Source organism: Aythya marila (genome assembly GCF_965140915.1).
Source record: "Aythya marila genome assembly, chromosome: 23".
Taxonomy (NCBI): domain Eukaryota; kingdom Metazoa; phylum Chordata; class Aves; order Anseriformes; family Anatidae; genus Aythya; species Aythya marila.
Window position 1 is genome coordinate 2,020,858 of NC_139064.1, and position 26,983 is coordinate 2,047,840.

Here is a 26,983-nt window from a genome sequence, read left to right on the forward strand (position 1 = left end):
GTTATGCTTGGTGTGCTTGGCTGTGTGTCTGGGTAGCACAGTCTGTGTCCTGTGGGCTCTCTCAGGGCTATCCTTCGAGTCCTTCAGGTATCTTCTTTGCCTTGTGATAGCCCCGATGCTGCCCTCACGTTATTGTGCCTATCCCAGGAGCCTGATGTCACGTCTGACTTAAATGTGAGAATAAACTTTTTCATGATGGGTTTTTTCAGGAAATTTTATTTCCTGAAACCTCTGTAACTGGATGTCAGCTACCGATTGGTGAATTTTGAATGTTTGGACACAACAATCAGTCTGAGAGCAGATTCTGATTTTGAATTTGCTAATCCAAGATTGATGTCATGCAGGACTCAGTGTCCCCCCCTTAACAGACTGCAGCAGGCTGAGATCCCAGGACTTGTGAGAAGAGTGGTGCAGCTACCAGTGTGACTTATCTTTAGACAAGTTACCTGAGCTTTTTTGTTTTCCACCTTTCCTGAAGTCTGACTGCAAGGTCTGTGGCTGAGTAAATTGTGTTAGCTCCTTGCCTGCTCTCACCTGGCTGGATCCTGAAGAATTTCTCTGTTACCACTTTCTCCTGAGAAAGGGACACTTTGTGATTTGCTGAAGTGATAGCCTCAAAGGTCCAGCCACTAGAAAAGCAGTGGAGATTTGTTGGAAAGTTTTCCTTTTTTTGTTACCGTACAGGTCTATGAAGCAGCTGAGCCTCGTTGGCATAGTGCAAATCAGCGTACCTGCTTACGAGAGGGTATAGCAAGATCTGAATGCCTCGCTGAGAAAGGGAGGTGGTGAGCCAGGTGAGCACAATGCTGTTCAGGGGGCAGGGGAGGACTCTGCTGCTTAGCAAAAGCGAGACGAAGGTTGTGTGCATGTGGAAATCAAAGGAACTGTTCAGAGCAGAGTTTGCCATGTGCTGGGGGCTTGCAGGGATCAGGAGAAGCAAATGTGCGAGCGTGTGACTCACGCATGAGGTCCCAGAGTCAGGAAGGAGTAATCTAAAAGCTGCTTGAGCCATGTGCTGAATGTTAATGAGGCAAGCCGTGCTCGCAGAAGTGCTGCAGCCCAGCTCCTGTCACTGTGCTTTACTACCAGTGCGGCTGATTCCCTGAAAAGAGTGAAAAGCCTCACACTGGCAGAGCGTGCCTGCTAACTTGAACTTCTGTGACTTGGCTGGCAAGGCAGGCTGGGAGCTTGCAGAGCAGAGCGATTAGCACGGCGCTTTGCTCTGTCTGCAAGCTCTGTGAAATGCTCCTCCTGCACCTGCAGTCTCCTCGGTGGAGAGTAGCCCTCTTCTGCTCGACAGCTCCCAGCACTGTCACAAAACGTGGCCTCAGGACAGAATCAGGGCAGACTCAATCAAGTGTTGCAGCTCTCGTCAACAACAAACTTGTTTTAGCGAGGCAATCCTCGTCCATCCTGGTGGACGGCCGCTGTCCTGGGGTGGAGCACTCGGCTGCGGGCACCCAGCGCAGTCGCACAGTGGTTTGGACGAGGAAGAAGCTGAAGGGAAGGAGGGGAATTAGAAAGATACGAGGGGAATTGCTTCAGTTGGAATTTGGCCAGGACGCTGGATCAGACAGCCTGACTTCTGGGACGTGTCAAGGGGTTTCTAGCAGCTTGTTTGAAATATGGGACTTGGGGTCTTGCAGTTCCTCCGCTGTGGGTGGCTCAGCGATAGGTTTCCTGGCTGTTGAGAGGCCAGTGCTGCTTGTGGTTCATTCTGCTTCCACGTCAGAACTCAGGAATATCTTGCCCAGTCTCCTAGATTACACTGCCTTTGCTCTTCAGTTTCACTCGTGCTTTCTCTTTTGCTTTTCTTTTGGCTTCCTGGGGCATAAAGGATTCCCAAGAAGACCTGAAGTTAGGAGAGCAGCAGCTGAGGAACCTTGCCAAATGCTCTGCGCTGTTGACAGTTCTCAAAACCAGATGGTTACCAATTAAAGGGAGTCAAGTGAGGGGGTTACATTGGCCTTTCTGTTTTTTTCTTCCTTTGAAGGAAATTTTTTTGTGACCCTGGAGGACCTGGAGGAACTTCTTGTTGTCAGCCCGCTGCACCTTTCCCACAGAGGAGGACTTTAAACACTGCCTCTCTCAGGCCATTTGTATGCAAGTGGGCAGCTTCACGTGGCTTTTCTTCATGGTACTGCGAGCGGGATGGCTGGGAAGATGAAGGGCAAGCACAGTGTGTTTCCTTTTTTTTTTTCTTTTTTTTTTTTTTCCCCAAGAACATTCAGTTTCTAGAGCCAATCTTAACAGATGCACTGTCAATGCTTAGCAGTTCAACCTCATGTGGAAGAATTGTGTATGAGGAAAAATGTATTGGCAGTAACAAACACCTCCCACTCGGACTCATGTCCAAGAAAAGTGCAGCAGCTTTGTCTCAATTCAATTCCAGAACTGTGGTCCTCCACAGGCTCCCTTTGCTGGGAATCTTGTTCCTTCCTCCTGAAGGGCTGGATCTCCAGGGACGTGCACCAGGACTGCTGCTCATCCTTCCACTCAGGATTGCTGAGTGGAATCTCCTTTCTTAATACCCCCACAATAAATGCTGCTGTTAGACCATGCTACCAGGACCAGTAGATCATCTCCCTTAAGTTAATTGCGTGGTTCCAGGTGTGTGTTGTCATTTCCCTCCCCGTCTCTGGCTGGCTTGCTTTAACAGGTATTTTTTTCCTTGCAGAACTTCAGTAGGGACTGAGCAACTTTGTACTTCATCTGCCAGCTCGCCTCTGCTGCCTTGGAGCATGTCACAACCTGGGCAATTCACGTAGACAGCCTGGAGACCAACACAGCTCCCTCCGACCTGCTGGGAGCTTACTGTAGCGATATAACCCCAAGGTGGAAAGCGCAAAACGTCCTTGGAAAAAGGACATTTTCACATTCCTCCTGAAAACGGAGGGTTTCAGGGGGCTGCCCTTCCTTTCCATCTTCTGGTGTTTGAGCACCAACAGCTGTTGACCAGAGGGCAGAAGACTCAATGAAATGTCCAGGAGCACGCTGTCCACCCCAGAAATACTTGGTGATCACATCAGAGGCTGGCTATGTGATGCGTTCCCTACTTTGGGGACAGGTTTTCTGTCTGTCGAAGCTGCCCATAGGTGTGTGTGCCCGTGTACTGCTCACAGTGCCCTACCCTACCCTTTTGGAGGGGTTTTTGAGAGTTTTAGGGATAAGCTTCGCTCTTCTGTAGGCAGCCCTGTGTCGTGCTCTTCAGTCCGTTTTCTTTCTGCCCTCTCCATGTGCTCTGGAAGCACAAGGGCTGCTTTCCTGCCTGGGTTTTACAGGCTTGTAGGCAGGAGCAGCTCTACAGATTGCAGAGTCCAAGCAAGGATCTCAAACCCAGCTCTCCCGAACTGAGGGAGTTGTGCTGAGTGCCCGAATCGAGGGGTGTCTATGCAGTTTGTGCCAAATCCGAGACCCCTGGAGATCTCTTTTTTGGGAACAGCTGGATCTTGTACCTTTTTACGTCTTTATACCAGGTCTGGGAACACTTTAGCACTGTCTAGTCTGGGCAGAGCTGATCTGACTTGCTTTAATGGTGCACCCAGAGCCTTTGGCTGCTGTGGATGATGCTGGAAGTTGAAAGCTATGGCTAACGTGGCGGGAGGGAAAAGCTGCTTCCTTTTCTCTGCATTTGTAGAGAACTCTGGGCTGCAGGTACAAGTGATCATTGTCTTCAGCTCTCCAGCTGCACCTCGTGCTGTGGGGCCAGGGCAGTCTGCCGACAGGACGCCACGGTGCTCGGGACATCCCGGGGACTGACGGGGCTGCTCCTCTTCCACATCCTCAGGTCTCACCAGTGCACAGCTTCCTCTGCCAGGTAGGTAACAGCAGCTTTCTGCAGGAGCTGCCCCACCTGTGGCTCTTTGTCCTGCTGGAGTTGCAGAGCAAACGTGGACTGATGAGGTTGTTTTGCCCTAGGTGGGCTTCTCCATGTGATCCTGTGGGATCAGAGTGCTGGTTTGGGGTCAATCTAGAGGGAAGGGCACCGTCCTTTTGTGTCCCCGATGGCACAGCACAAATCCACCTCTGTGTGTGATGCTGCTGAAGCATCCCTCTCCCTGTCATGAAATATTCATGCCTTTCTCAAAACAGGCTCCGGCACAGCAGATCTGCACGGCCCTCCCCTCCCCTCCCCTGCCCCCTTCACACCCCGGCAATCTGTGCTGCAGAGAGGGTGGCTGTGGGCTCTGCTGTGAGGTCAAGCCAGATCCAGGCAGCTGATCTCGGCGTCTTTGAGGAAGTAAAACAGCAGAAAAGAAGTAGAAAAACCCCGGGAGGTGCTTTTGAGCATTAACCCCTTCCGTGCAGGGAAGCACCAACAGGAGCAGAGTACAGTGAGCAGTCACGGGAGAATAAGATGCAGAGAGCAGCAGGGATGAAGCAGTGAAACTTCCTTTGTGAAGCTGGGAAGAGGGCTCCCAAACCTGGGAATCCTGCTGGAGTGCTCAGGCCCTGGTGCCTTGAATGGATGGGTTTGAGTCCATCTCGTGCGAGTTACTCTGCTTTTCTGGCTTTCTTGAAAGCTTCCTTGATTTCACTGTGTTTGTTCTGCAAGGTGAGAGTCCTTGCTAGGATGTCACAGAGAAGCATTCTGTTTCCCCCGTGGGTAGAAGAGAATAAATCTTGAACCTTGGGAATTACATCTCCGGGATGTTTACATTCGGGGCATTTTTGAGCCACCTCCTTGTTTAATGTGTCAGTCAGTGAAAGTGATGTACAGAATGAATTACAGAGGGAGGGCTCTGTGCTGGGAGCAAGGACTGGCAGCAGGGGCATCCAGACTCCCTCAGAGGCCTTCCGTGAGCTCCGTTGTGCAGTGGGAACCCTCGCTCCTCACGAGAGGACCCTGCTGTATGCAGAGCTCCCTGGGCAAGCACAGGGGGGAGGAGGAAACGTGGTACCTGTCAGACACAGGGCGCAGGTGGTATTTGAGTGGCCTGGTTGGGCTGGTGGATGCAAGCGGTTCGTCCCTCCCTGCTCATCCCCTTGAAAATCTGATTTGCATTCCCTTTTCTTCCTCTGGATCCTGCTGTTACCATGGGAACTATGTTCGCAGTTGCATTTCATTGGCTTCTGGAAAAACTCCTTTTTCCCTTTTTCCCCTTTTCCACCTTGGACGTGAGGCTGTGGCAGTCAGAGGGTGGGGAAGCCTGCAAGGGTTCTGATAACTGGGGTGAAGGCAGCAGCTACAAGTAGGAATGGGGAAATAGGGCAAGACCTTTAGGGACTGTGGGAAGCAATTGTGTTTGTGTGGTCTTTAGCTTGGTCTTTGCTGTGTCCTGTGGCTATGAAAGGGGTCATGGACACCTCTTGTCCACACATCTGCCTGCTCAGCCAAGGGACTGCTGTATGGGTGCGAGAAGGTAAGGGAGGAGATGATAATCCAGGCTCTCGTGCTGTCACCCTTTTGCGTTGTTCAGGAAGGTTGTGCTGTGGCCTGGCAGTTTGGGAGCACACACAGAAAGTCTCAAGCAGCTGAGATGCATCGGCACCAACCAGCACTTGTTGGCTCGCCGGGTCCTCGTGTCACCGTGCGATGCCCCTCGCTGCTTCCAAATGCAGCAGGCTTGTGTAAACAGGGGGATTGCCTTGGAATGAGGAGAAAACAGGGATGTGGTGCAGAGAAGGTCCTCGAGCCTGTTTTTAAGGTTTACCTTCTGCCACTCTGTGCAGTGGGACGAGCAACGAGTCTGCTTGAGGCTCCCCACAACACCTCCAGCCTCTTCGTGCCAGGCCAGCCCGTGTTTGGTGGGCTGGCTCTGCCAGACACAGCTCTCCTGCAAACCTCTGCCTTGCCTGCCCTCCGGGAGAGCATCCTGGTGCTGGGTTCTTGATGCTGATGCTGCACAAATACCCGCAAGGAGACCCTCAACGAGGGCTGTCTGTGCAGGGGGGGCTGATTCTGACCGTGCCGCTGCCAGCTCCGAGCCCCTGCATCTCGCTGGCAGGGGCTGCAGGTTTAGTTTTTTAATTTTTTTTATTTTTTTAGTTTTTTTTCTTTGCACTTTCGTGCAGGACCGATGGGGAGGGGGCTGCGTGGGGGAGTCCCTGCCCGGCTCCGAGCCCCGTGGCCGCCAGGCGGCGCCGCCCGCCCGCTCCGAGCCTCCCCCGCGGTACCGGCACCCGGCGGGGCCCGGGGCAGCGACAACCGGGGGTCCCCTCCCTGTCCCCTCCCCATCTCCTCCTCCTTAAAAGCTGGGAGCAGGCGTGGAAGAAGCCGTAGCACGGGGCTGTACCAGGTTTTTCTCCTCCTGTCTGCATCTGGGGTGTTGGTGCTTCCCCTCTCTGCCTCCCTCCCCTCTTGCCACTGTCATGAAAAGATGCTGAGAGGGGTGTCAGGAGAGGCAGCTCTGCCTCCAGCAGCTGGATCGCCTCGCTCGGCATCGTCTGGGGTTTGGTAGTGCCCCTGCATCAGCAGGGTGTTGTAGGGGAGCAAGGAGGGAGATGGGGAAGTCTGGAAAAAAAGAGGCAAGCGGGGAGAAAAGCAGCTGGCAGGAGGACCTCTTCCTAGTCCCAAGTCCCAGAGAGTCCTGGTGGCTCGGATCTCTGCCAGGAAAGTACCACCAGGGCTGTGTGTGTGTGTGTGTGTTTGCTCATCCATGCCCCAGATGCTCCAAGGGGTGAGTGAAAGCTGAAGGAGGAGAGCTAGGGGAGGGCTCGTGGCTTTACTCGCAGTCCCCCTCTCAGGAGCACCCAGGACAGCCGGGTCTGACCACGCAGAGGTGTGGCAGGTGAGTCTGGCTCTGCTGGCCTTGTGTACCCATCACATCCACTGCCTGTCTGTAGAACTCACCTGGTTCACAGGTCTGCCTGTGAGATGCTGCGGGAGAGGCTTTTCCCTCTGCTAGGGATTTGTGTGGCTCAGGTGTTGCACATACCGAGGTGTATCGGGATTTGCAGATGGCACAAGGCAAAAAAATTGGTGGCTTCTTCTGCTACGGCTCCGTTTACAGAGCGATTTTGAGCCACCCCAAGTAGTAGTTGAAACCCTGAGTGAAATAGAACTTGCATCAGGCTTCTGGCCTCACTCCGAACCCACCTGCTCCGTGCTCCAGGATTTGCTGACAAAGAGCTCGAGTGCCTGCAGTGACCGAGCTCCCAGGGCTCCTTCGGGGACGGAGAGACTGAGTAAATAACCAAAGGGAGGGGTTGCTCCTTTCCTAGGTCTCCTGCACCGCAAAACTGCAGCAGCAGCCAGCAGCACCTGCTCTTCCCCCTTATTCTGCAGCGTGACTTTGGGAGCTGGAATCCGTGAGCCTGCTGCCCGTGGCCATGCACATTTTGGGCGTGCAGAAAACACCTCTGTCTGCCCTGGCACCTCCGTGGGGGCACGGAGAGCTGCAGGATGCCTCTGACGAGACGCTGGGGTGCACGGAGGGGAGCCCAGGACCGTGAGCACTGCCTGTACAGACCCGAAATCCTGCGCAGGGCCCTGCTGCTGCCTGCGCAGCCAGCCAGGAATGTCACAGGGAAATCTGGCTGCTGCAGGGGGGGGGCTGCATTCCTCCCTCCAAGGCTTGGGGTCCCCCCCTGGCTCCTGCTGCTCCCTGCCCGGCTCCTGGGGGGCCACGGGGCACCCTTTGGGCTGGGGGCTCGCCCGGCCCACCCAGCTGCCCGCCTTGCCGTGGGTCGGAGGGGGGATCTGGCTGGCTTTGTGTCACTGAGGCGCTGTGATTTCAGAGCCAACCCTGCCTGCTCAGTTTTTCCAAACCCTCACTTGGAAGGAAGGAGCCGTATCAGGATAAGAGTCCTCCCCACCCACCCCGTTCCCTGCCACCTTCCCAGCTCCCCAGCCAGCCCCGGGGCCCTGGGTGGCAGTGGGAGGCGCTGCCTGTGCTGATTGCTGCCTTTATCGCACCGGTGGCCTTGCTAAATGGGTTAACCCCTTGCTCCCTCGCTGCCTGGCGTTTGCTTCTCCTGACAGCAGGCTGCAGCCCGTCCTCCTGTCAGCCTCTGCAGCTGGGCGGGCTGCCTCGTGGGCTGCAGCTTTCGTGGCTCTGCGTGAGGTGAGAGAGGCAGCTCCCACCCTGGCTGGCTGGCAAGAAGTTCCCTCCTCGCCTCGGTGCCAGTAACCCCGAGCTTCTGCTTCGCGTGCCGCCGAGCAGAGCCCGCTCAGGACAGCAGCAGTTTAACGAGACAGGAAACAGCCAAGCAAATGTCTGCGCAGGGCCCCGTGCAAGGAAAACACTGCAGCCCTGGCCCAAATAGGTTAGGAACCCCTGATCCCGTGTCCTGCTGTGCTGCTGGCAGTTGGATGAGGCTGCTGATGCTTCCAAGCAGCCTGTCTGCTGGCACTTGGCACGGGTTTGTGATGCTGGAGGTGCCTTTTATATGGCTACAGCACATAGCAGGGGCCACCCGAGAGCAGGCTGCTGCAGTGGGAGTTGAGCTCATCCCCTGTGCATGGGAGAAGGCTTGAAGAGCAATGCCATGCCTGGAAACTTGGGTTTTAGGAGAGTTTTTCTTCTGGCAGCAGTAAGTTAATGGCTTTGGCGTGTGGGATAGGTGATGGTTAATAGGGTAGTGTGAATGAAGCAGGCTGGGAGCCTCCTTTGAAAAGAGTGTGGAAGCCAAGCTGGAGGGTCCTGATCCTTTCAGGCACAGACCTGGGGCCTCTGCTGGGCTGGCTTTTTCCCCATTTCCCTGCGTAACAGCTTGTGGTGCCACCAGAACAGCAACACCTTGTGGTGCCACCAGCCCCAGACTTGCTCCATCCCAGGTCGTCTGTGTGCCCCCAGCACCAAAGGCTCTGCTGGGGTCGATCTGAGTCTGGAGTGAGCCACTGGGGAAACCGCTCACAAAGGCAGCTCCAGCTAACTGTGAATCACAACTCCAGTGTAGTTAATTGGGCCTGATTAATAATATTCAGAAGTGTAATGAGGGCCTTGCCCACGGGGGTCTCGTGAAGGCCTGAGCTCAGGGATGGCATTTTGGAGAGGTGAGAGGAATGAACAAGTTCCAGAGCCTCGGGACCTGGGTTCCCTGTGCTCCAAGCATCCTCCATAAAACTGCACCAGGACAAGGCTGTGACCCTGGAGCCCGGCGTCTTCTGTGCACCACCTTGAGCTCTGTTTTCCTAGCTGGTGTGGCTCAAGCTCCTTGCCTGAGCAAATTACCCCACGGCACATCACCTACGTCCCAGGGTTGCTGCTCAGGCTTCTTCAGAAAGCAGCATGGGCTGACCTGAGCCAAACTGTGACTACGCCAGCGTGAGAGCTGAGGGAGCTCCATCTTCGTGTGCGTTTTGCTCATTGTACAACGCCTTCTGCCATTGAAGAGTGAATGGACCTGTGAGAAAGAGGGAAGGGTTAGCTCACTTGTTGAAATGCCCAGCGCAGGTTCTCCCTTGGTGATGAGGGGCTCCCTTGTGTCCGAGGTGTCACGCCAGCACTTCTCATTAGCACTGATTTGCTAATAAAGAATACATGGGGAGAAAAATCTCCGTTGGTGTAAAGAAAGGGGCAGGCAACAGCCAGGTTGTCCGGGAGGCCGAGGGGAAGGGGAGAGGCGGCGAGTGGGTGACTCCCCCCATCCCCTGCCCTGCTGCATCAGGCTGAGACGGGGGGAACGAGTGGGGCTGCCTGCTTGCTGCGTGCCAGACAGCAGCGGCAGGGCACTGCCTTGAACCATACGTGCCCTGTGGGGGGGTTTATGGGGTCTGCACTTCGTGCCCAGGCTGCGCTCCCCCGAGCTCGCTCCCGCCGCCCCGCACCTCGCCAGGGGGCGCCGCCGCCGCGTCCCCGTGCGCCCCCGGCCCCCGCCGCGCCCCCCGGGACCTCCCCGGGGCTCGGCTCCGCTCCCACGAGCACCGGGAGGTCCCCGAGCAGCTCGGGCCCCTCGGTGTAGGGGATATAGGGTCGGGGCGAGGCTCCCGTGCGGGCCCCGCCGGTGTTTTCTTGCTGTGTCATTCCGAGGCGGCTCTGGCTGCGGCCGCTGGTGTGCGTGCAGCCGGAGCAGCAGGAGGAGGGGGGGGGGAAAAAAAGAAAAAAAGGTGGATTTTCATTTTCAATTAGGGCCGCTGCTGCTGCTGCTTCCCATCAGCTGAGATTGATTGCTTGTCCCTGGATCCCCTTTAGCTCTGCAACGCTTTAAGATGCTGCCAAGCGGTCCCCGCCTGCAGCCCTCTCTTCTCTTCTCTCCTCTCCTCTTCCCAGCCCACCCCCGAGCGCTTAGTGCGCTGCAGGAAGGTGACATCCTGGTTAGGATGCTGCTGGCATCGGCCAGAAAGCGGGTGGGCTGCCTTAATAGCCGGCTGTGTGCGCACTGCTACGGCTTGCAGGCGAAGAGCACGGGCAGGCAGCGAGCCAGCTGTGTCCTCCTCGAGTCTCCTCCGCTTCTTCCTGCTCCTGTCGCCTCCACCCCAGCGTACCTGCCTGTGCAGGGTGGTTGAGGTGTTGAAAACTGCTGGTAAAGGCAGCATTTTGCTGCCGTTCCTCAGTGCTGTGTGCTTGTAGTGTGTCTTGTGTGTAGGGTCTGGGGAGGGTTTTGGGTGTGAGATGTCCCTGGTTCAGCAGTGTTTGAGAGCAGGGCACGCGGGTGGCAGCACAACTTAAATATGAGGCTTAGGGGGGTTCATCCGAAGTGTCCCAGTGGACCAGAGCGGGCTCAGAGTAAACCAAGCCTGAGGAACGGAGAGATGGGGGCTGAGAGAGGTCCTGGTGCTGTTGTAGGGCAGCCTGGGATGTGATCACTGCTGGAATTGCTGCAGAACAGAGACCCGCAGGTACTGGTATTGCCACGAGACAGCTGCGTGTGAAACCCTCCTGTTAGCCCAGGCACACACACGGCCGGACAGTCGCTTGGAGGGAGGCAGACCCCTCCACTTAGGGGGCTAACAAGCAGCTCCAGCCCGAGTGCCGGCTGCCAGGCGCTCTCTTCCCTTGCTGCTCACAGCCTGGATGAGGGTGTTCTGGCAGCTGCTGGCGGCGCCTCCAGCCTGGAGGTCTCCATAAACCCTAAAACCCTGGCGGCAGTCACCCTGCTGCTGCTTTGATGGTTGTCCTGCGTGGTGTGAGCTGGCTCTGCCACGGTGCCGGCAGTGCCCAGCTCAGTCTGGACGTGTTTTTGCGTGTCCATGAGTGCCATTTGGGACCAGGGGACCCCCCTTTTGTGCATGGTGCCCCTCTCCCTTTCCATACCCATTCGCACAGAGCGATGCTCATCCAGGGGGCTGCCGGGCCGAGCCCCCTCCCGCAGAATTCATCCCTTTGGGGGCCCTTTGGCGAGCTCCGTGCCCCGAGGGGAGGGGAGAGCTGCCCCGAGGCCGCTTTGCGCGCACCCCCTCGGGGGGAGCCGAGCCCGGAGCCTTCCCGGGGGGGCTCCGCCGGGCCGGGCCGGGCCCCGTCGAGGTTCGGCCGTGCTGCTGCGGCTCCTCCCGGCTTGGTGCTCGTCCCCGGCAGGCCGCTGGGAGGCCGGCGGAGAAAGCGGGGCTGGGGAGGAGGAGGAGGAGGAGGAGGAGGAGGAGGAGGCGGCGGCGGAGAGGCTTTTATTTTGACAGGGCAGCGCTTGGCTCCTCGCACGGAGGAAAGTGAATGATCCTGTTTCTCCAAATGATTATTCAGGCTCCGGCGGAGAAAGGAGCACTCGGCACGCAGCGCCTTGCCCCTCGCCACGGCGCCCCCGCCCGCCCCCGGGCTGTCGCGGCCGCCGGCACCGGAGCCGCTCGGAGCCGCCGCTCGCCGCGGGGCCAGCTCCGCCGTCGGGCTCGGGCTGGAGCCGCCGGCAGCGGGGCGCCGGGCTCCGCTCGCCGCTCGCCCCGGGGCCGGGCCGCGGGGGGCGGCCGAGCCATGAGCCCGGCCCCAGCGGCCGGCCCCGAGCCGCCGGCCGGCCCCGAGCAGCAGCAGCAGCAGCAGCAGCAGGAGCAGGAGCAGCGCTCCACCACCGCCGGCACCGCAGCCACCACCGGGGGCTCGCCCGGCCTGCCCTGAGCCTCTCCGCCGCCGCCGAGGTGAGTGCCCCGCCGCCGCTGCTCCCCCATTGTTCCGCTCCCGGGACGCGCCGTCGGGCTCCGAGCCCCGCAGCCGTCGAGCCGAGAGGCGCCGGGGCTCTCCCCTTCCCCCTCGGAGCGGCGCCGGTGCCGTCCTCGACGGGCGAGGAACTTGAGGAAAAAAGGGCCCGGGCACGGGGCAGGTGGAGGGGGCCACACGGAGCTGGTCCCCGGGGCTCTGTGGGGTCGTCGGTGTCCGGCCCCGGTGGTGCGGGCTCGCCCCCCGCTTGGGTTGGCCCCAGCGCCGCTGTCACCGCTCGTGCTGGCATCGGGCACGTCGTGGACATCGCCTCTGGTCTGCGTGGCCCTTCTGAGTCTCCTGGTACAGCCTAGAGAAAAAAAAATCCCAGAGGCTGCTTGTCTTGGGTCCTTCTGAGCTGTCGTTGCTGCTGTAACTCCACCAGGAGCAGAGCCCGAGCTGTGCTGTAGATGCGAAGAACTTCTTGCACCGTGCCTGGTTTTGCCTGGGCCGCTCTGGATTTTGCAAGGCGTTATCGGTGGTGTGAATGCCCCAGGAAGGGCTGGAGCAGGGATTCCTCTGCTTGGAGTCCTTGCGTTGCATGGAGGTAGGGTTGAAGTCAATGCTCTTCCCTGAGCCTGCCCTCGATGCCAGCTCTCTCCCCGCTTGCTTTCAGCGCCTCGATCGATGTGCTTCTGTGCTCTCCTGAGGTAAATCAGGCATGCGGTCAGTTTGGAGGAGACAAAAAAAAAATAAAAATAAAAGGAAGGGAGGAGGAATCTGACACGTATGTTCTTTCCTTGTGCTTGGGCTGTGCACAGAAAGGACCCGATGTAACAAAATCGTCGCTGTGTTGTATTAGGGACATGTCTTTAGCAGGTGGTGAACTTGTCCTAGCCCTGCTCTGCTAGCAACCACTTGCTGGAGTAGAAATGTGAGAAGGATGCATATCTGAACACGTAAGTAATGCTACATGACAGGGCAGGCTGTTGTGTTGTTGCTTGCAACGTCTGCACGCCCTGGGGGCAGTGCTATCCGACAAGGTGTAGGGCCGTGGTGCCGGCTGCTTGTGTCCCGGGCACGCGATGCAGAGGGCTCCTGACAGCACGGTGACTGCACACCTTTGGCTGTGGTGTGTCCCTGCAGGGCAGCGCTACGAGGTGTAGCTGCCTGCTGCTGACCTGTGGAAGCTGCTCGGGGAGCGCAGCTCCAATCCTCGACCCCATCCAAATGCGGGTTCGTGCCAGGCACGCAGCGGTGACGCGCAGCTCAGTCCGCCCGTCTGTTTGTTGCCAGGTCTCTGCAAAGGGCTGTGCACGTTGTTTTGCTACTTTCGTGGCGGGCAGGATAAGAAACTGAGTCAGAGAGGAAGTGATTTGCCCAAGGTCTCATGGCAAGGCTGTGTCAGTGCCAAAGCAGGACCTCCTCCGACTCCGGTGCTGTGGCTGTGCGTGGATATGTCATACACCTGGGGCTGGTACTGGCACAAAGATCACCGAGTCCACCGTCCTGCACGATTCCCTCTTCCTCCTTGGTCGAAAGAAGCTCCTGGGGCTGTGTCAGTTTGTTTTTTCTACAATAATTGCCATCCTCGTTGGAGTTTGTTTTCCAGAGCATTCATACTCTAAACGCTATACAGTCTTTTTTTTTTTTTTCCATGTATTTTGCCATTTCCGCTGTGTAAATGATGTGATCAGGGCCTCCTTGCCACCTTGACCTGTATCTTTGATACCTCGAAGATCCATTTTGTGACGTTCAGTATTTTCTGTTATGATGTTGTAGGCGCCACTACGTCTGCCTCCCCCTGAAAGTCCCTTTCCTCTTTCTAGGTGCCTGCTAAAAAAATAATAATAAAAAAAAGCAGCACCTGACTGAAATCTTACAAATTTAAAACCACAGATGTTTGGTGAAGAAAGCGAAAAGTGATGCGTTTTAAAACCCTCTGCCTTTTGCATGGTGTGGAGCATAACGCAGCTCCACGGAGCTGTGCTTGGAATCTCCCAGGTCCAAGCGCATCCAGGCACCTAGATGGAGTGAAATCCTCCGCGCTTGCTGCTCTGGCACGAAGAAATCTTTGCTTTTCCTTCTCCTTGCTGCTCGTTCCTGTTGAGGTGCTTGGAGTGCTCCCCCTCCCAGTGCTTCCCGTGTGAAGAGCTGTGCAAGGGAGCATCAGCTCTTGGTCCCCTCTTTGGGAGCATCGTTTTTGTGCTGGCACATGGCTGGTTCTCGTTGTTGTAGAGCTCTTTGGGGCTTACCCTTGTCGTCTGCCGCTGGTTGATGAGTCCCAGGTATAAGGTGGCTCTGGGGTTGTTTTCTGAGTGCTGTCCCTTGTGCTGTCTTGGTTGCATTGGGTTGAGCTGCCAAGAGTGGGACTTCAGTTGCTGGAGCGCTCTGGTACGTGCCCGTCTGCCCCTGAGGTCCAGATGTGTTCTTGCTGGGATTAGTTGTTTTTTCTAACTATTATGATAGGTTTTAAGCTGCTTGGGTCTAGCCATTTCCTGGGGATGGCATAGGCTGGCTTCCAGCTCTTAATTCCTTAGTGCTCGATCCAGTTTTGCATACCCTGGCTGATGGAGCTCCCATGCAGGCCTTTTCTGGGGGAGCAGGTCCCTGGTGGAAAAGTGTACTCGACTGAATTTTGCTATTCCTGCTGAGAATCCACCAAAAGGCTGTTTCACCTCGGAGCCCTTCCTGTCTCAACTGCTGCTTTCCGAAACTCCCTCTGACGGGGATTTTCTTCTGCTCCTGTGAAGACAGGCTGAGAGAGCTGGGGGTGTTCAGTCTGGAGACGAGAAGGCTCTGGGGAGACCTCCGTGCAGTCTGTCAGTACTTAAAAGGGTCTTATAGAAAGGATGGAGACGGATTCTTTCCTCAGGTAGGTAATGACAGGACGAGGGGGAAGAGTCTTAAAATAAGAGAGAGATTTAGGTTGGGCATTAGGAGGGAGTTCTCCACTGCAAGGGTAGCGAGGCACTGGCACAGGCTGCCCAGAGAAATTGGGGATGCCCCATTGCTGGAGGTGTTTGAGGTTGGACGAGGGTGGCATCCCTGCCCAGGGCATTGGGGTTGGAGTTAGGTGATCTTGAAGGCCCCTTCCAGCCCAAGCCATTCTCCGATTCTCTGCTTCTGCACCCCATGGGACCATCAGGGAGTGCTCTTCTCGTCACCTTCTCCATTTGAGGTCACTCTGGAGCCCTAACGGAGCTGGCTGGCTCTTTCTGCTGCTGTGTCTTCCCAGAGATGCTGACAAATTTGCTCTTCTGGCAAATCTAAATCTCAACAAAATCTAACACTAACGCAGGACAGGCCTCAGCGTCCCTGGGCTCCACGGGGCTGAGCTTCCTTCTTCCCAGGAAGATGTGGACTGCCCAACACGGCTCCTGTTGATCTCACGTGTGATTCATCGTTTCCAGGAGCTGCAGGAGCTCTGGTACCGACTTCAAGTGGTTTGTTGATCTCCGTGAGGCTGAAACTACCTCATGAAAGGAGAAGTTTGTGGCGGCGATGGAGAGGTGGCAAAATGCATGCCGTGGAGCAGAGGGGCTGGGAAAGCAGTGCTGCTCAGTCGCTGCTCGGTTCTGCATTTTCATCAGTTCTGAGCTGGGGGTGAGGCCGAGGATGGTAGGAAAAAAGCTGCCTTGTTTCTTCCTGCCTCGTGTTTTGGAGCTGTGTGCTGCCTTCCACTAGGCCAGCTTCTGCTCCTCTGATTTGCGTTCCCTTCTGTGAGTGCTCCCCTGGGAAGCCCCGAGTGGATGCTGCCCAGGAACTGCTGCAGGAGGACGGCGGCGATGTGCTCCTGTCGCTGTGTTTTGCCCTTCTTTAGCCTCTGCCTGGCACCAGCCACACCACACGGCGAGGACCAGAGGCACCCTTCCTTCTTCCGTGGTGCGTGTTCCACATCATCCGCTTCACGCCGGGCAGCTCACAGGAACGAGGAGCCGGTTTTCTCTCTCCCTGCCCGACTTTCTTTGAAACTCAGCTGCTCGTCAAAGGTGGGAAAGACTCAGGGATTATTCTTCGAACTGGGACCAGTTCACGCTGCTTTTTTGTAGCTGCCACGGGGCCGTGCTCAGCAGGAGCACAGAGGAAGCAGCGTCACTGGCACCTGCTTTTGATTTAAGGCAAAGCCACGTTACGGAGGGGCGCCCTGCCAGGGGCCCTGCCTGCTCCTCGCCTCCTTGGCAAGCAGAGCGCTGCTCTGCTCGTCAGTGCCCTGAGCCTTCTGGGCCCTGCTGTGGCTCCTTGCACTCCTGCTGCCTCCCTGGGACACGCCGCCACCGGGCTCGTGCCTCTCCTGGCCTGACAGGGCTGTCCTGGAGCCGGCTGTGACCCTCTGCACAGCGGGGATGCTGGGCTGCACGGCTCGAAGGAACCTGTGCGTCCAGGCTGGGCGCAGCTCGAGGGATGAAGCCTCTCCCCACCACGGTCTCTGCCCTTCCAGAGCCCAGATTTCCCGACGGAAGATGTCAGCTCCACGCTTTATCTTCCAAGACACGAGGCTGTTTTCTTCAAGGCTGACAGATTGAATTTCAGCTCTTCTCCGCATGCTTCGCAAACTTTCCTCCTCTCAGGTCCCTAGCGTAGAAGCTGCAGACTTCACCTTTCAGTATGAGTGACCTGTTCCCCTTTGGGCAAGGAGCAGCCAAAAGCTCCCTGTCCGACTGCTGGGTGTCCCCTGCCTTCAGGAGTCCCACAGACACTACAGAGACCTGGGCTCGGCTTCCCCCAGGAGCAGGCTCTAGCTTTTTTGTGGGTTGTTTTGTTGTGTTTTTTTTTTTTTTTCCTTCCAGTTTGACACAAGACGCCTCGAATCCCAGCAAGGGGACGATGGGGGAGCCTCTCCTGATGCTCGGGGTAAAATATCCTCAAGATGGCTTTAAGGCCGGGCTGTGCCCAGAGGTGGGGCGTCACCCTGTTTGGTGAGCAGCTCTGCTGGAGCCGAGTCCTGGGCCAGATGCCAGGTTTGTGATCCATGCCAGAGAGGGCGAGACTTGGAAAGCAAAGTGGAGCTCCTCCTGTGTGAGAGATGGCCTGAAATACCGAGCAAAACCACAGAGCGCTCCTTGTTCCTGCCTGTGCCTACTGGTCTTCCCTCTCCCCGAGCGTGTGGGAGGCCACGGGGCTGCTCTGCTAGGGAGCAGGAGGGCTGAGCTCTGCAGGCAGCCAGGACACCTCTGCTCCATCCTGCCTCTTCCGGCTGCTGGTTGGGTTGATTTTTTTTATTTTTTTTTAAATATACTTAACCCTTCTTTTCCCGTTGCACTGTTTTCCCTCATCCTTGCCGAGCTGTTTGAAGGCAGCCCCCTCGCACACGGGCTCCTCCTGCCTCAGTTCAGCTGCGCAGCTTTCCTTTTGCTCGTTCTGCTGCTGAACGGAGTGGCTGAGGAGAGGAACCAGCCAGGATATGGTTTGTGTAAAAGATGCTCCACAACACTGACTGTTTACAGACTCTGTGCTTCTCGAAATGTAAGCACAGGAAATGCCAGGCTCTGCTGGGGTTTGTGTGCGCAGTACGGCTCTGCGTGCTGTGTGTGTCTCAGCCTCTGGCAGTAGCAGAGCTCTGCACTGTCACAACCCAGAGGAGGTTTCTAGCAATCCACAGAAGCAGAGGCTTGCTTTTTTCACCTCCAAAATAGAGGCTGAGAGGAAAAGTGAAAGGAAATGACTTAAGTGAAGACAGGAAGGGAATATGGGGCAGAGCTAGGGACAGGAGCCAGGAATCCTGATTCTTGTTCCTTGCTCTGCTCGTCCTTAGCTGCTGCTTTGGGTCTCAGCCTCCTGCCTGAGCCTAGGCGTGAGTGTTTTTTTTCTAGAAGCTGGTCAAGTAGCTTCTCTCGTGACGTGTCCTCCACGCTTGCTGTGCCTGTGAGCGCTCCAGTCCCCGAGTGCCTGATCCTCCAGGATTTGCCCGGCTGAGAAAACTGTAATTTAGTGAGCTGCCACTGGTGTGGTTGCAGCAAAAGTCACAAACTGGCCTTGGCTGGAGCCGGGTGCCCAGATCTCCGGGGAGAGCTGAGGTCCACGAAGGGAACAGGGAAATGGCTGTCGTGACTCAGGGGATCGGGATGCTCTGGTGAGGATGGAAAATGAGTCTCGGTGCGGAGCAGCAGAGGAGGAGGGTGGCGGGCAGGGCTGGTGTGCCATGAGCTCGCCCCGCCTCTGCCTATGTGGCCTCAGCTTCGGGCACGAGGAGTCCCTGGAGCACAGCCCCGCTGCCTTTCCCCGATATTTGTGCCTGTGAAAGAGAGCTAAGAGGTCTGTGGCACCGCGGGCTCGGTGCACAAACACCAATTCATGCCCCGTGAAACCATCTGCGAACCGTCCAGTGTGATTCCTTTTGGAGAAACATCTGTGTGTGGCCAGGTCTCGTCGGTCACAAGCTCCATGCACCCACAGCTTGCTAGTGTTTATGTGGCCTCCACGCTGTGTCTGCCTCTCTCTGAGCTGATGGGCTTAAATGCCAAAGGGTCTCACTCAGGTCTTAAGGGCCTAAATTAAGGGAAGCTGGTTCTTTTTGGTTGCAACACGGGGCTGGCTCCGGGATGGTGTTTCTTGACTTGGCACCCGAAGCTTGGTAACCGTCTCCCTGGGTGTGTATCAGCTGCCTGGTTCTGCAGAGCGGGACTCCGTGGAGAAAAGAGAAAAAAAAAAAAAAACACTCTTAATATTGTTTTTAGAAAGCAGAGGATGCTGGCTCACAGAATTCGGGTCCTGAGCAGCCACGCTGGAGGTCTCCCACAGCACTGGTGGCCTGCGGGCACGGAGCAGCGAGGAGGTAGCCGGGAAGCTTCGCGGGGCAGCAACTCACCACCGAGGGCTGAATCTCCGGGTGACTCCTCTGACAGCAAGCTGGCCAGAGCTGTGGAAACCCCTCCAGCACTGGAGCTTTCACCACTTCCTCGGCAGGATGAGTTCCAGCGCTGGTCTGGAGCAGGGGATGGGGCCAGACGGGGCCTGAATGAAGCTGCTCCGGCCACGGGCGGGCCTGAAGCGCAGCAGTCAGGCAGGGCTGAAAGCTGCTTGTGTCCTGTGTCTGTGCAGCCTTGTTTGAACTTTTCCCTGGCAAGGAGCAAAAGGAACTGGGGAGACCTCGGGCTGGTCCAAGCAAGTTTCCTCTGCTCTCCCCGCCCCCAGATGCAAGTGGGGGAACGGCGGCGGCTCCGGGTGTGCAGTCTCGGGGCTGGGCAATTTTGGGGGCCCCGGCCCCGAGTGCTTTTCCAGCAAACGAATTTTTGCCTCTGGTGTTCTCTGCCTCTCGGGCTGCGATGCAGGGAGGGAGAGGAAGGGGGGGGGGGGGGGAAGTGAAACTGTGGTTCAGAACAAGCCCTTTGGATGGCAAGAAAATTGCTGAGTAGCTGGTTTCCAGGTTGCCGAGTTCCTAGCCAGGGCCTGGCGCGGCTGCCAGAAGCAACAGGCTTGGAATTTCCTCTGCCTGCTGCCAGCTCGTCTCGGGCTGCCCACAGCACCTCTGCTGGGGCCGGGGCTCCCAAAGAGCCCCGTGGACGGGGCACTCCCCGAGCAGGGGCTCCGCGTGGAGCCGAGCGCTGCCCCCCTGGTTTTTTTGGGGCCTGGTTTCTATTTTTCTTTTCCAGGGTCCAAGCTGGTTTGAATTACGCAGCCTGCGCCTCCCGCGGGGCTCCTTGAGCAGCCGCCTAATGAGCTGAGCTCCTGACAAACTTTGCTCTGGCTCTGGCTCCGCTAGGAAAATTTTACAGCCTTTTCAGAAAAAGGAAATGCCAGGAAAGGCCTGTCTCTTCTTAGTTTTATGAGGGGGTCCCGGCTGAGAGGGGGCGAGATGGGCTTGGAGGAGAAGACAGGAAGGGGTCGGGATGCTGCCAAGGGTGCCCCCCGGCTGGGTGCTTCCTAGGGGACGGGGTGCCACTGGTGTGGGCCCTCCCTGCCAGCACTGGGAGCACTGGGAGCACTGGGAGAGGGCAGGAAGAAGCAGCAGGGTGAATGGTGATGGAGCAGGGCCAGCTCCCCGCAGCCCCGAGCCCTTCCCTGGTGGGAGTGGTGCCCATTCCTACAGATCCAGACCTGGGGCACTGTCACCTGGGGGGGCAAAAGTGTCCAAAAAAGTGTCCGTGTCACCATGTTCCTGCCCCTGCTGCAAGGCGGTGGTGGGCTGCATCCCCACTCCCAGCTGCTGACAGAGTTCCTGGCTGGTCAATCTTTGCTAATTGCATTTTTTTTCCCCGAATGGCGATGTCTTTCTGGCTGCTGCCACAGCAGAAATAGGCTCCTGCACACACATGTGTTGCGTTTTGGGGCTGTTCTGGTTTTGTGGGGCAGGGGCTTGCCCTCTGTCCTGACCGAAAATTGGCTTCTTGGCGTCTGCCCTTGGCTGGATGCTCCTTGCCTGTCCTCGCCGCGTCCCGGATTCGTGTCTGATGGCCAAAAGGCATCCGTGGGGACAGAGGTGGGGACGGTGGTTGGGATATGTCAAACTGCATCTGCCTGGGGAGCCGTGGAGCTCCTTCGGTGGGAGGGACTGAGGTTTCTGTGTGATCTGTAGGCATCAGCTGCTGCCAGTCGTGGTCGATGAGCTTCACGGGCGGGCGGTGATTGCCCTGGGTAGAAGGAGCCCCGCGCCAGCCCTGCTCGGAGGGCTTTGCCTGCTCTGTCTGTCAGGAGGGTGGCTCTGGATGGCGATCTGATTTGGCAGCCTGCGCAGGCCTGGCAGCCCTAAGAGTGGGATGCAGGCCCCAGAACAGTGCCCTCCTCTGCCTCTGTCACTTCTCCCAGCCCCTGCTTTCTGCCGTGCCGGGCATGAGAGAGCTCTTCCCTCGGGCTGCGTCCCCTCCTCCACCTGGGAAGTGCTGGGCCCTGCTCCCTTTCCCGGGGCTCACGGGCAGGAGCAGAGATTTTAGTTGACAACAGAGGCCGAGCTCCTTCGTTTCGCTGCTGGGAGGTACGAACAGAGCCCTCCTGTTGATTTTCTCGCGGAGTTGAGGCATCGGGTCTCCTCTCAGACAGGGTCTGGGGAGGGAATAAGCGGGGAAGCAGCGACGTAGCCCCATGCCTGGCTGAGCCTGCTGGGGTGGCTGCACCTGGGCTGTCAGCAGGCTCCAGGGAAGTTCCAGGTGGGACAAGTGATAGCAAACTCTTCCCGAAACAGCCAAGTGCATTTTTGCTCTTGTTGCTTATTTCTGTGATGCCCTCTGCCTGTATCTGGCTTAGGTGCTTGAAGTGGATGTGTTTGTGCTCTTCCTAATTGTCAGCAGCAAGTCGTTTGCAAAGTTTCACGCGAGTTTCTCGCTGCAAAAGGAAAGTCCAAAGATGTGTTTGCCTTTTTTTTTTTGCAGTTAGTGCAGCACAGCCCCAAACGAAGAGCAGAGAAGCGCATGAGAGTGGCTTCGCCATCCAGCAGCACCTCTCACTCCCCGACATCCCCCCGATCTGTACTTCTGTGCTGCTCCAGCTGAGTTGCTCACCTCCATCCGAGAGTGCAGATGGAGAACGCACTGCGAGTTGTGCCCCTTACTCTTTTAAAGCTTCATTTAAAAAAAAAAATAAATCTAATTCAGTGCTTTGGAGCCTGTTTCCAAAAAAAAAAGCCCCAAACCTCACTCATCGCAAGCCCGTTTTTGCTTGTTGTAAATCATTTTTTCATCAGTTGAACTTCTAAACGTTATGCTGATAATGAAGGAGTTGCTTGGCCTCAAGCAGACAGCTAGCAAAAACGTATTTTGCCTTTTCCAGGTATTTTAATACAAGCTCTACTTGCAGCCCTGATTTTGTAGGTGCACGTGTTATCCTAGTGAGGAGAGTGATTTACCTGCCTGAGCATTTACATGGTCAGGACTTTAAGCAGCTGTTTCCTACCTCACACAGGGATTTCAGAGTATTCAGGGACTCAGGTACTAGTGGCAAATGTTTATCATTTGGTTTATTACGCTTTTTAATCCAAAGTAATTTCAAAAAGTCCTAATTAAAATATGTTACTTCTACTAGTAGGTTTTAGACTTTTTTCTCCTTATTTGAAGGGCTCCTGAAATTTTTCTGATCCTGGTACGGACCCCTGTGCAACAAATCTATTGTAACAAGAGGCTGTCTTTCCACAGCACTCTTCACAGCACTCTTGGAAGTAGCCTGCAGGCCCTCGGAGGTCCCCAGTGGTTTCAAACAACTGATGCAAACCAGCCAGCCTGGGATGTCCTGGTTCTGACGCTGCCACTAGCGGTGCCGTGCCCTGAGCCTTCTCTCGTCCGAGAGTTCCCCATTCTGTGAGAGGGAACAATGTTGGCATCCCTCAGGACAGCTGATCCCCAGCTGCACGCTGCTGAGCCGCCTTCTCGGCTCGCTGCAGCCAGATGGAGAGGTTCAGTGCTCTGCCAGCCTCTGGCTGAAAGAAATTGCAGGAGAGGGGAGCTGCACTTGGTGGCTGGTTCATTGGAGAAGGAGAGGTGGGTGTGCGCAGGGGCAGTGCCGTATTTTGGCGTTGTCCTTCTCCCAAGATCTGATCCCTGTGTGTTGAAGGGCTCCCGGTTAGGTGTTTGGTCCGTGGCTGCTGCTGGCATCGTGCTGTGGCTGTGGTTATGTTTGCAGGATATTTGGAAAAGCTCTCAGGACACGCAAAGAATTCCTCTTGGAAACTGCAAGAATTCAAATCGCGCTCCGGGAGGCCGGGCTCGTGCTCCTCCTGCTCCTTCCTTGGCTCCCCAGTGGGCAGAGGCACTGAGGTGCCCGGAGCAGCTGCGTTGTATTGCTTAGCAGGCTCAGATCATTGCAGTGGCTCAGCCTGAGGTGAGAGTCCAGCCTCCTTCATGCAGATGTAACCTCCTGATGGGCAGGGAGGGCGTGAGGCAGAGCTGGGACGTGGTTTGCACGAGCTTATGGCACCCAGGCTTCCTCGTGCTGGTGGTGACCCCTCTGATTTCGGGATCTGTTGCCTCTGGCTGAGCTGGGGCACAGGACGGGGGAGTAGCGGGGAAGCTGCGCATCGCCCTCGGCCAGCAGGCTCGTCTAATGCCCGATCTGATTTGCATATCAATTAATTTTTACTTTAAGAGGGCTCGAGTGGACCCAAGTGCCAGCCTGTGCCTTGTTTTGCTGGAGGAGAAGGAGAGCAAGGAGCTGCTTAATTTGATCTGAACACCAGGCCTGAGGGTGGCATCGCTTAACGAGCCAAAGACCCCTCTGGCTCGAGCCTCTTCCCTTCCACCTAAAACCAGGCAAGTGCAGATTTTTCTGGGCTCTTTCTGAGCACGGTGAGGAGCGAGGGAGCAGCGTGCAGGTCAGCGTGGCTCTGCTGTGCCCACGATGTCCGAGCTGCTGCTCTCAGCCCCCTCCATCCTCCCCGAGCCGTGCAGCCTGGCAAAACCTGCGGGAGACGCCTGCTTCCAGGCAGCCTTGCGCTTTACCGGGTGGCTGCTGCTCGCAGAGCTCCCCTGGTCGGCCTCATTTACTGCGGGGAGGAAGCAAAGCAAACCTCCTCTGCCCAGAGACAGGAAACTCGGAGCACGTGGGCTGCCCGGGAGCCCAGCTGACACGTTGTGTTTGCACAGAAAGCAGCGCTGCTGGGCCCGGGCTCCCTGGCTGCTGGCCACGGCCCCGGCAGTTGTGTTCTCCAGCAGCCCCTCGGGGGACGAAGGGGAAACGTAGCCCCTCGCTCGGGATGGGGGGGTCGTAAACCTGAGCGCTCCCTGCCAGATGCTGACAAGGGGAAGCGGCTGCGAGCCAGGGCACCTGGGGCCGGGGCTTTGCTGGGAGCCAGAGCCCCGGGGGGCAGATTCCTGTTTCTCCCCGGACCCTGGGTTTCAGAGGCTGTCAGCTACACCAGGAGGAGAGGGAGCTCTTGCAGCAGGCTGCCTGCACTGTGGACTTGGTGGTGGGAAGACCTGCAGGCACCGCAGCTCCCCGGGGAGGCTCGTGCAGCGCTCCCTGCCCGTACCCGAGGGCTTTTTTTTGGCCCCGAGTCGGGCTCTCCCCATCCCTGACCTCGCAGCTCTCGGAGGCAAAGGCAGCACGAGCTTTCCCAGCAGCTCGCCGTGCTTGTCCTGCTCAATTACAATGCAGCAGCGGTGGCACCAGCCGCCGCCTTCCTCCCCTGGCTGGGCTGGAGAGCTGCAGGCTCTCAGCAAATGCTGTCTGCGGACATCTGCTGCCTCCTCCCCCCACCGCCTCCTGGCAGCGGCTGCAGCTTCCCAGCGAGCAGCCTGCTCTGTGCATCTCTCCCCCCCCCTCCTGCTCTTCCAGGCTCCTTCGCAGGACCTTGAAATGGTGGTTTCCCCGCTGCTGGCTCGGCTCCAAGCAGCCTCCCAGTCTCACGAGCCCGGAGCTGAAGGAAACAGGGTGCCTGCTGGAAGGGAAAAGGGCTTCGAGGTGATGCTCGCCCCCGTTCGAGCGGGCAGCCCTCTCCTTGGCGGGTCTCCAGCTCGTGCCTGGGGCTTTAGACGCACGCACGGAGTCTGGGGCAAAAAGCTTGGAGCTGTTGGGCTGGAGCAGATGCGGCAAGGTCAGCTGTGAGCTGCAGCCCCGGTGCCAGGGCTGGGTGCTTTGCTCTGGCGTCTGGCTCGGCTCTGCCCTGCGCAGCTGCGAAGGACAAAGTTCACCATTCCAGGTCCTCCTCAGGGCCCTCCTGGGAGAAGGGAAGCGCATTTCTTTCTGCTGCGGTGGGCAGATTTGCTCCTTGGGTGCAGCAAGTGAGGCCGTGGAGCTCTGCCTCCCGAGATTTGGGAGGCCTGGCTGCAGGAAACACCCTGAAAAGCGGCGTTTTGGTGGGTTTGGTCGCCTGGTGGTGCTGCGCCAGGGTCCTGTGTTTGGCACAAGCAAGCAGGGAGGTGGCTCCAAGCCCCAGCACCCCGGTCACCGAGTGCCCTGACTGCAAGGAGTTTCTGGGGTCAGATATCTCCGGAGATGAGTGCGGAGGAGCTGGGGAATGGACTGGAAGAACTGAACGGAGAGGGCACAGGGCGACGCAGCAAACGGCGCCGGGCTGTGATCTCGGGGAAAGCCCAGAAGGAGGGCTGAGGTGTGTGGAGTAGTGAGAAGCGAAGGTAGAGGATGAAAGGGGATTCAGCAGCTCTGAGTGTAAAGGCAGGGCTGGAAGAAGGAGCTGGAGGGATTGCAGGTGGGACATGAAAACAGCAGCTTGGAAAGACAGAAGAAGTGGAGCCGGTGGGGAAATTTTGCCATTTTGTACCTGGATCAGAAAGAAGCGAGTGCATTTCAAAGGGATTTAGACAAGAAGGCACAAGCCTTTGTTTGGAGGGAGACGGCTCCACTTCGCTGTGACAGCCTCAGTGGCGGAGGGGTGCCGAGGCACAGCCGGCCCCCCTGCCAGCCCGGAGAAAGCGCGGCGCTGGGAGGAGAGGGAGCCGAGATGCTGCAGGAAGCATCGTCCGCACAGGTGATCCGGGGCTGCTGCGTGGCAGGAGCGAGACAGCAAAAGCCCTGCCTCTGCGAGCCAGCTGGGCTCGGGCCCAGCACCCGGCAGGAAGTGACTGAAGAGATAAGGGAGCCTGGGCAGGCGGTGTTTAAAGCCTCCCCTCGCCAACGGGAGCACCCGAGGGTAGATCCTGGTGCTCACGCAGAGCTGGGAGCCGGGAGGTGCCACGTGGCGCTGCTCGCTGCGTCCCCGAGGAGAGCAAAGAGGGACAGGGGGTGTATGCCCAGCACCGGGCGGCACAAGGGGTGTCTGGGACCTTCCCCTGAACCCTAAAGGGTGCCACGAAGCTGGGTTTACCCTGCCTGTGGGTCAGCTCCCCCTGTGGGTGCTGAGCACCTGGGTAGTGCCTCGCTCGCGGCTCGGTGCCCGCAGGCTGCTCGGCAGCGCGTTGGCACAGCCGCCTGGGCTGAGGGGGAGCAGTTTGGGGCTCGGGGGCTGTGCTTCTGGGCAGCTCTCCCTCCTGAGATGGGGCAGGGAACGTTCCTGCGAGCAGCATTTTCTCCCGAGTCGGGGCTTTGCCCTCTTGCTCTGCTGGGCTCTTGGTTTTCCTCGGCTCTGGCCCGCAGCAGGACCTGGCTGCAGCAGCGCTGCGCAGCGAGGGCAGCGGCTGGGGAGCTGCTGCTCCGCAGGCTGGCTCCCCCCAGCCATTATTAGGGGATCCCTGAGGATGAGGCCCCCCCTGGCTGCTCTCCACGTCCCCCTCTGGCCCTGCGGGGTGGCAGGGGAGCGCAGCAGCCGCCCTGGGAAGGGTTAAGCACGCTGCAGCTTGCGGCCGGGCGCCTCGCACCGCCTGCGCCTGCTGCAGGAGCGGGGCTGCGCAGCCTGCTCCACTTGGCGTGGGTCCCAGAATGCTTTGGAAAAGCACTGACCCCTGACCCCCAGTACAAACTGAGCCCAGCACGTGGGAGGGAGAAATTACTCCCAGACCTTCAGGCTCCAGGGTTTACAAGCTGCCTGCAATAAAGCAGCCATTTTTTTCCGACAGTTACTAAATCTCCCCTTTTAGCTCCGCTGCAAACGTCTACCGGCGCTCCCCTCCCCTGCCCCCGGCCCCCCTCTCTCCTCTCTCCTTTTCCCCTTCTTCTTTTCTCAAATCAGAAACATCTCTGGAGGTGAGGCCATCCCCTTGCCCTGGGGGCACGGTGCTGGGGATTGTCGGAGCCACCGGTCCCTGCGGTGCTGTGCCAAGCGGGTCCCCTTCCACCCGGCAGCTGTGCTCCCTGCGGGGCTGCCGAGCATCCCCCGGGGGTGTCCTGCACCTGCCGCCTCCTCCACCTCTGCTCTGACACCCTGCAGGGCTTGGTCGGAGCTGAATCCTTGTCCCGAGCTGCTCACGGGATGAGTTTCAGTGCGAATAAGCGATGTTGTCTCAGCAGCCGCGTTAGGTGACGGGGAGCTGGAGCCCAAAGGTTTCCTTCGTGGCTTTTCTGATGGCTGGCACAGCTTTGGGATTTTCTGAGCCGCAATTCGGCTATCTTGAAATGGGCAGAAGAGCGCAGGGTTTGCGTTTAGATGTCATCAGCTCCTTAGGTAACTTACCCTGTCTGCGTTCCCGGCAGGGTAAGGGATTAATCTCCAGGGAGGCCGGCCAGTTTCTATGGGAGCTCACTGCGTGGGAGGCTCGTGAGGCTTCACCAGCTCGTGTTCG

At 57.7% G+C, this 26,983-nt stretch overlaps 1 protein-coding gene across 2 annotated transcripts in view; it reads left to right on the forward strand.

Moving 5' to 3' along the window:
• Positions 1-11,502: 11,502 nt before the first annotated feature.
• Positions 11,503-26,983, forward strand: part of BCL9L (BCL9 like) — a 42,778-nt gene continuing 27,297 nt past the window's right edge. Inside the window, exon 1 of one of the 2 annotated variants that reach the window (XM_082777980.1) lies at positions 11,503-11,947. The gene's annotated coding sequence lies outside the window, so the exon portion shown is untranslated. The remainder of the gene's footprint in view (positions 11,948-26,983) is intronic. The other variant, XM_082777981.1, reaches the window with a different exon arrangement.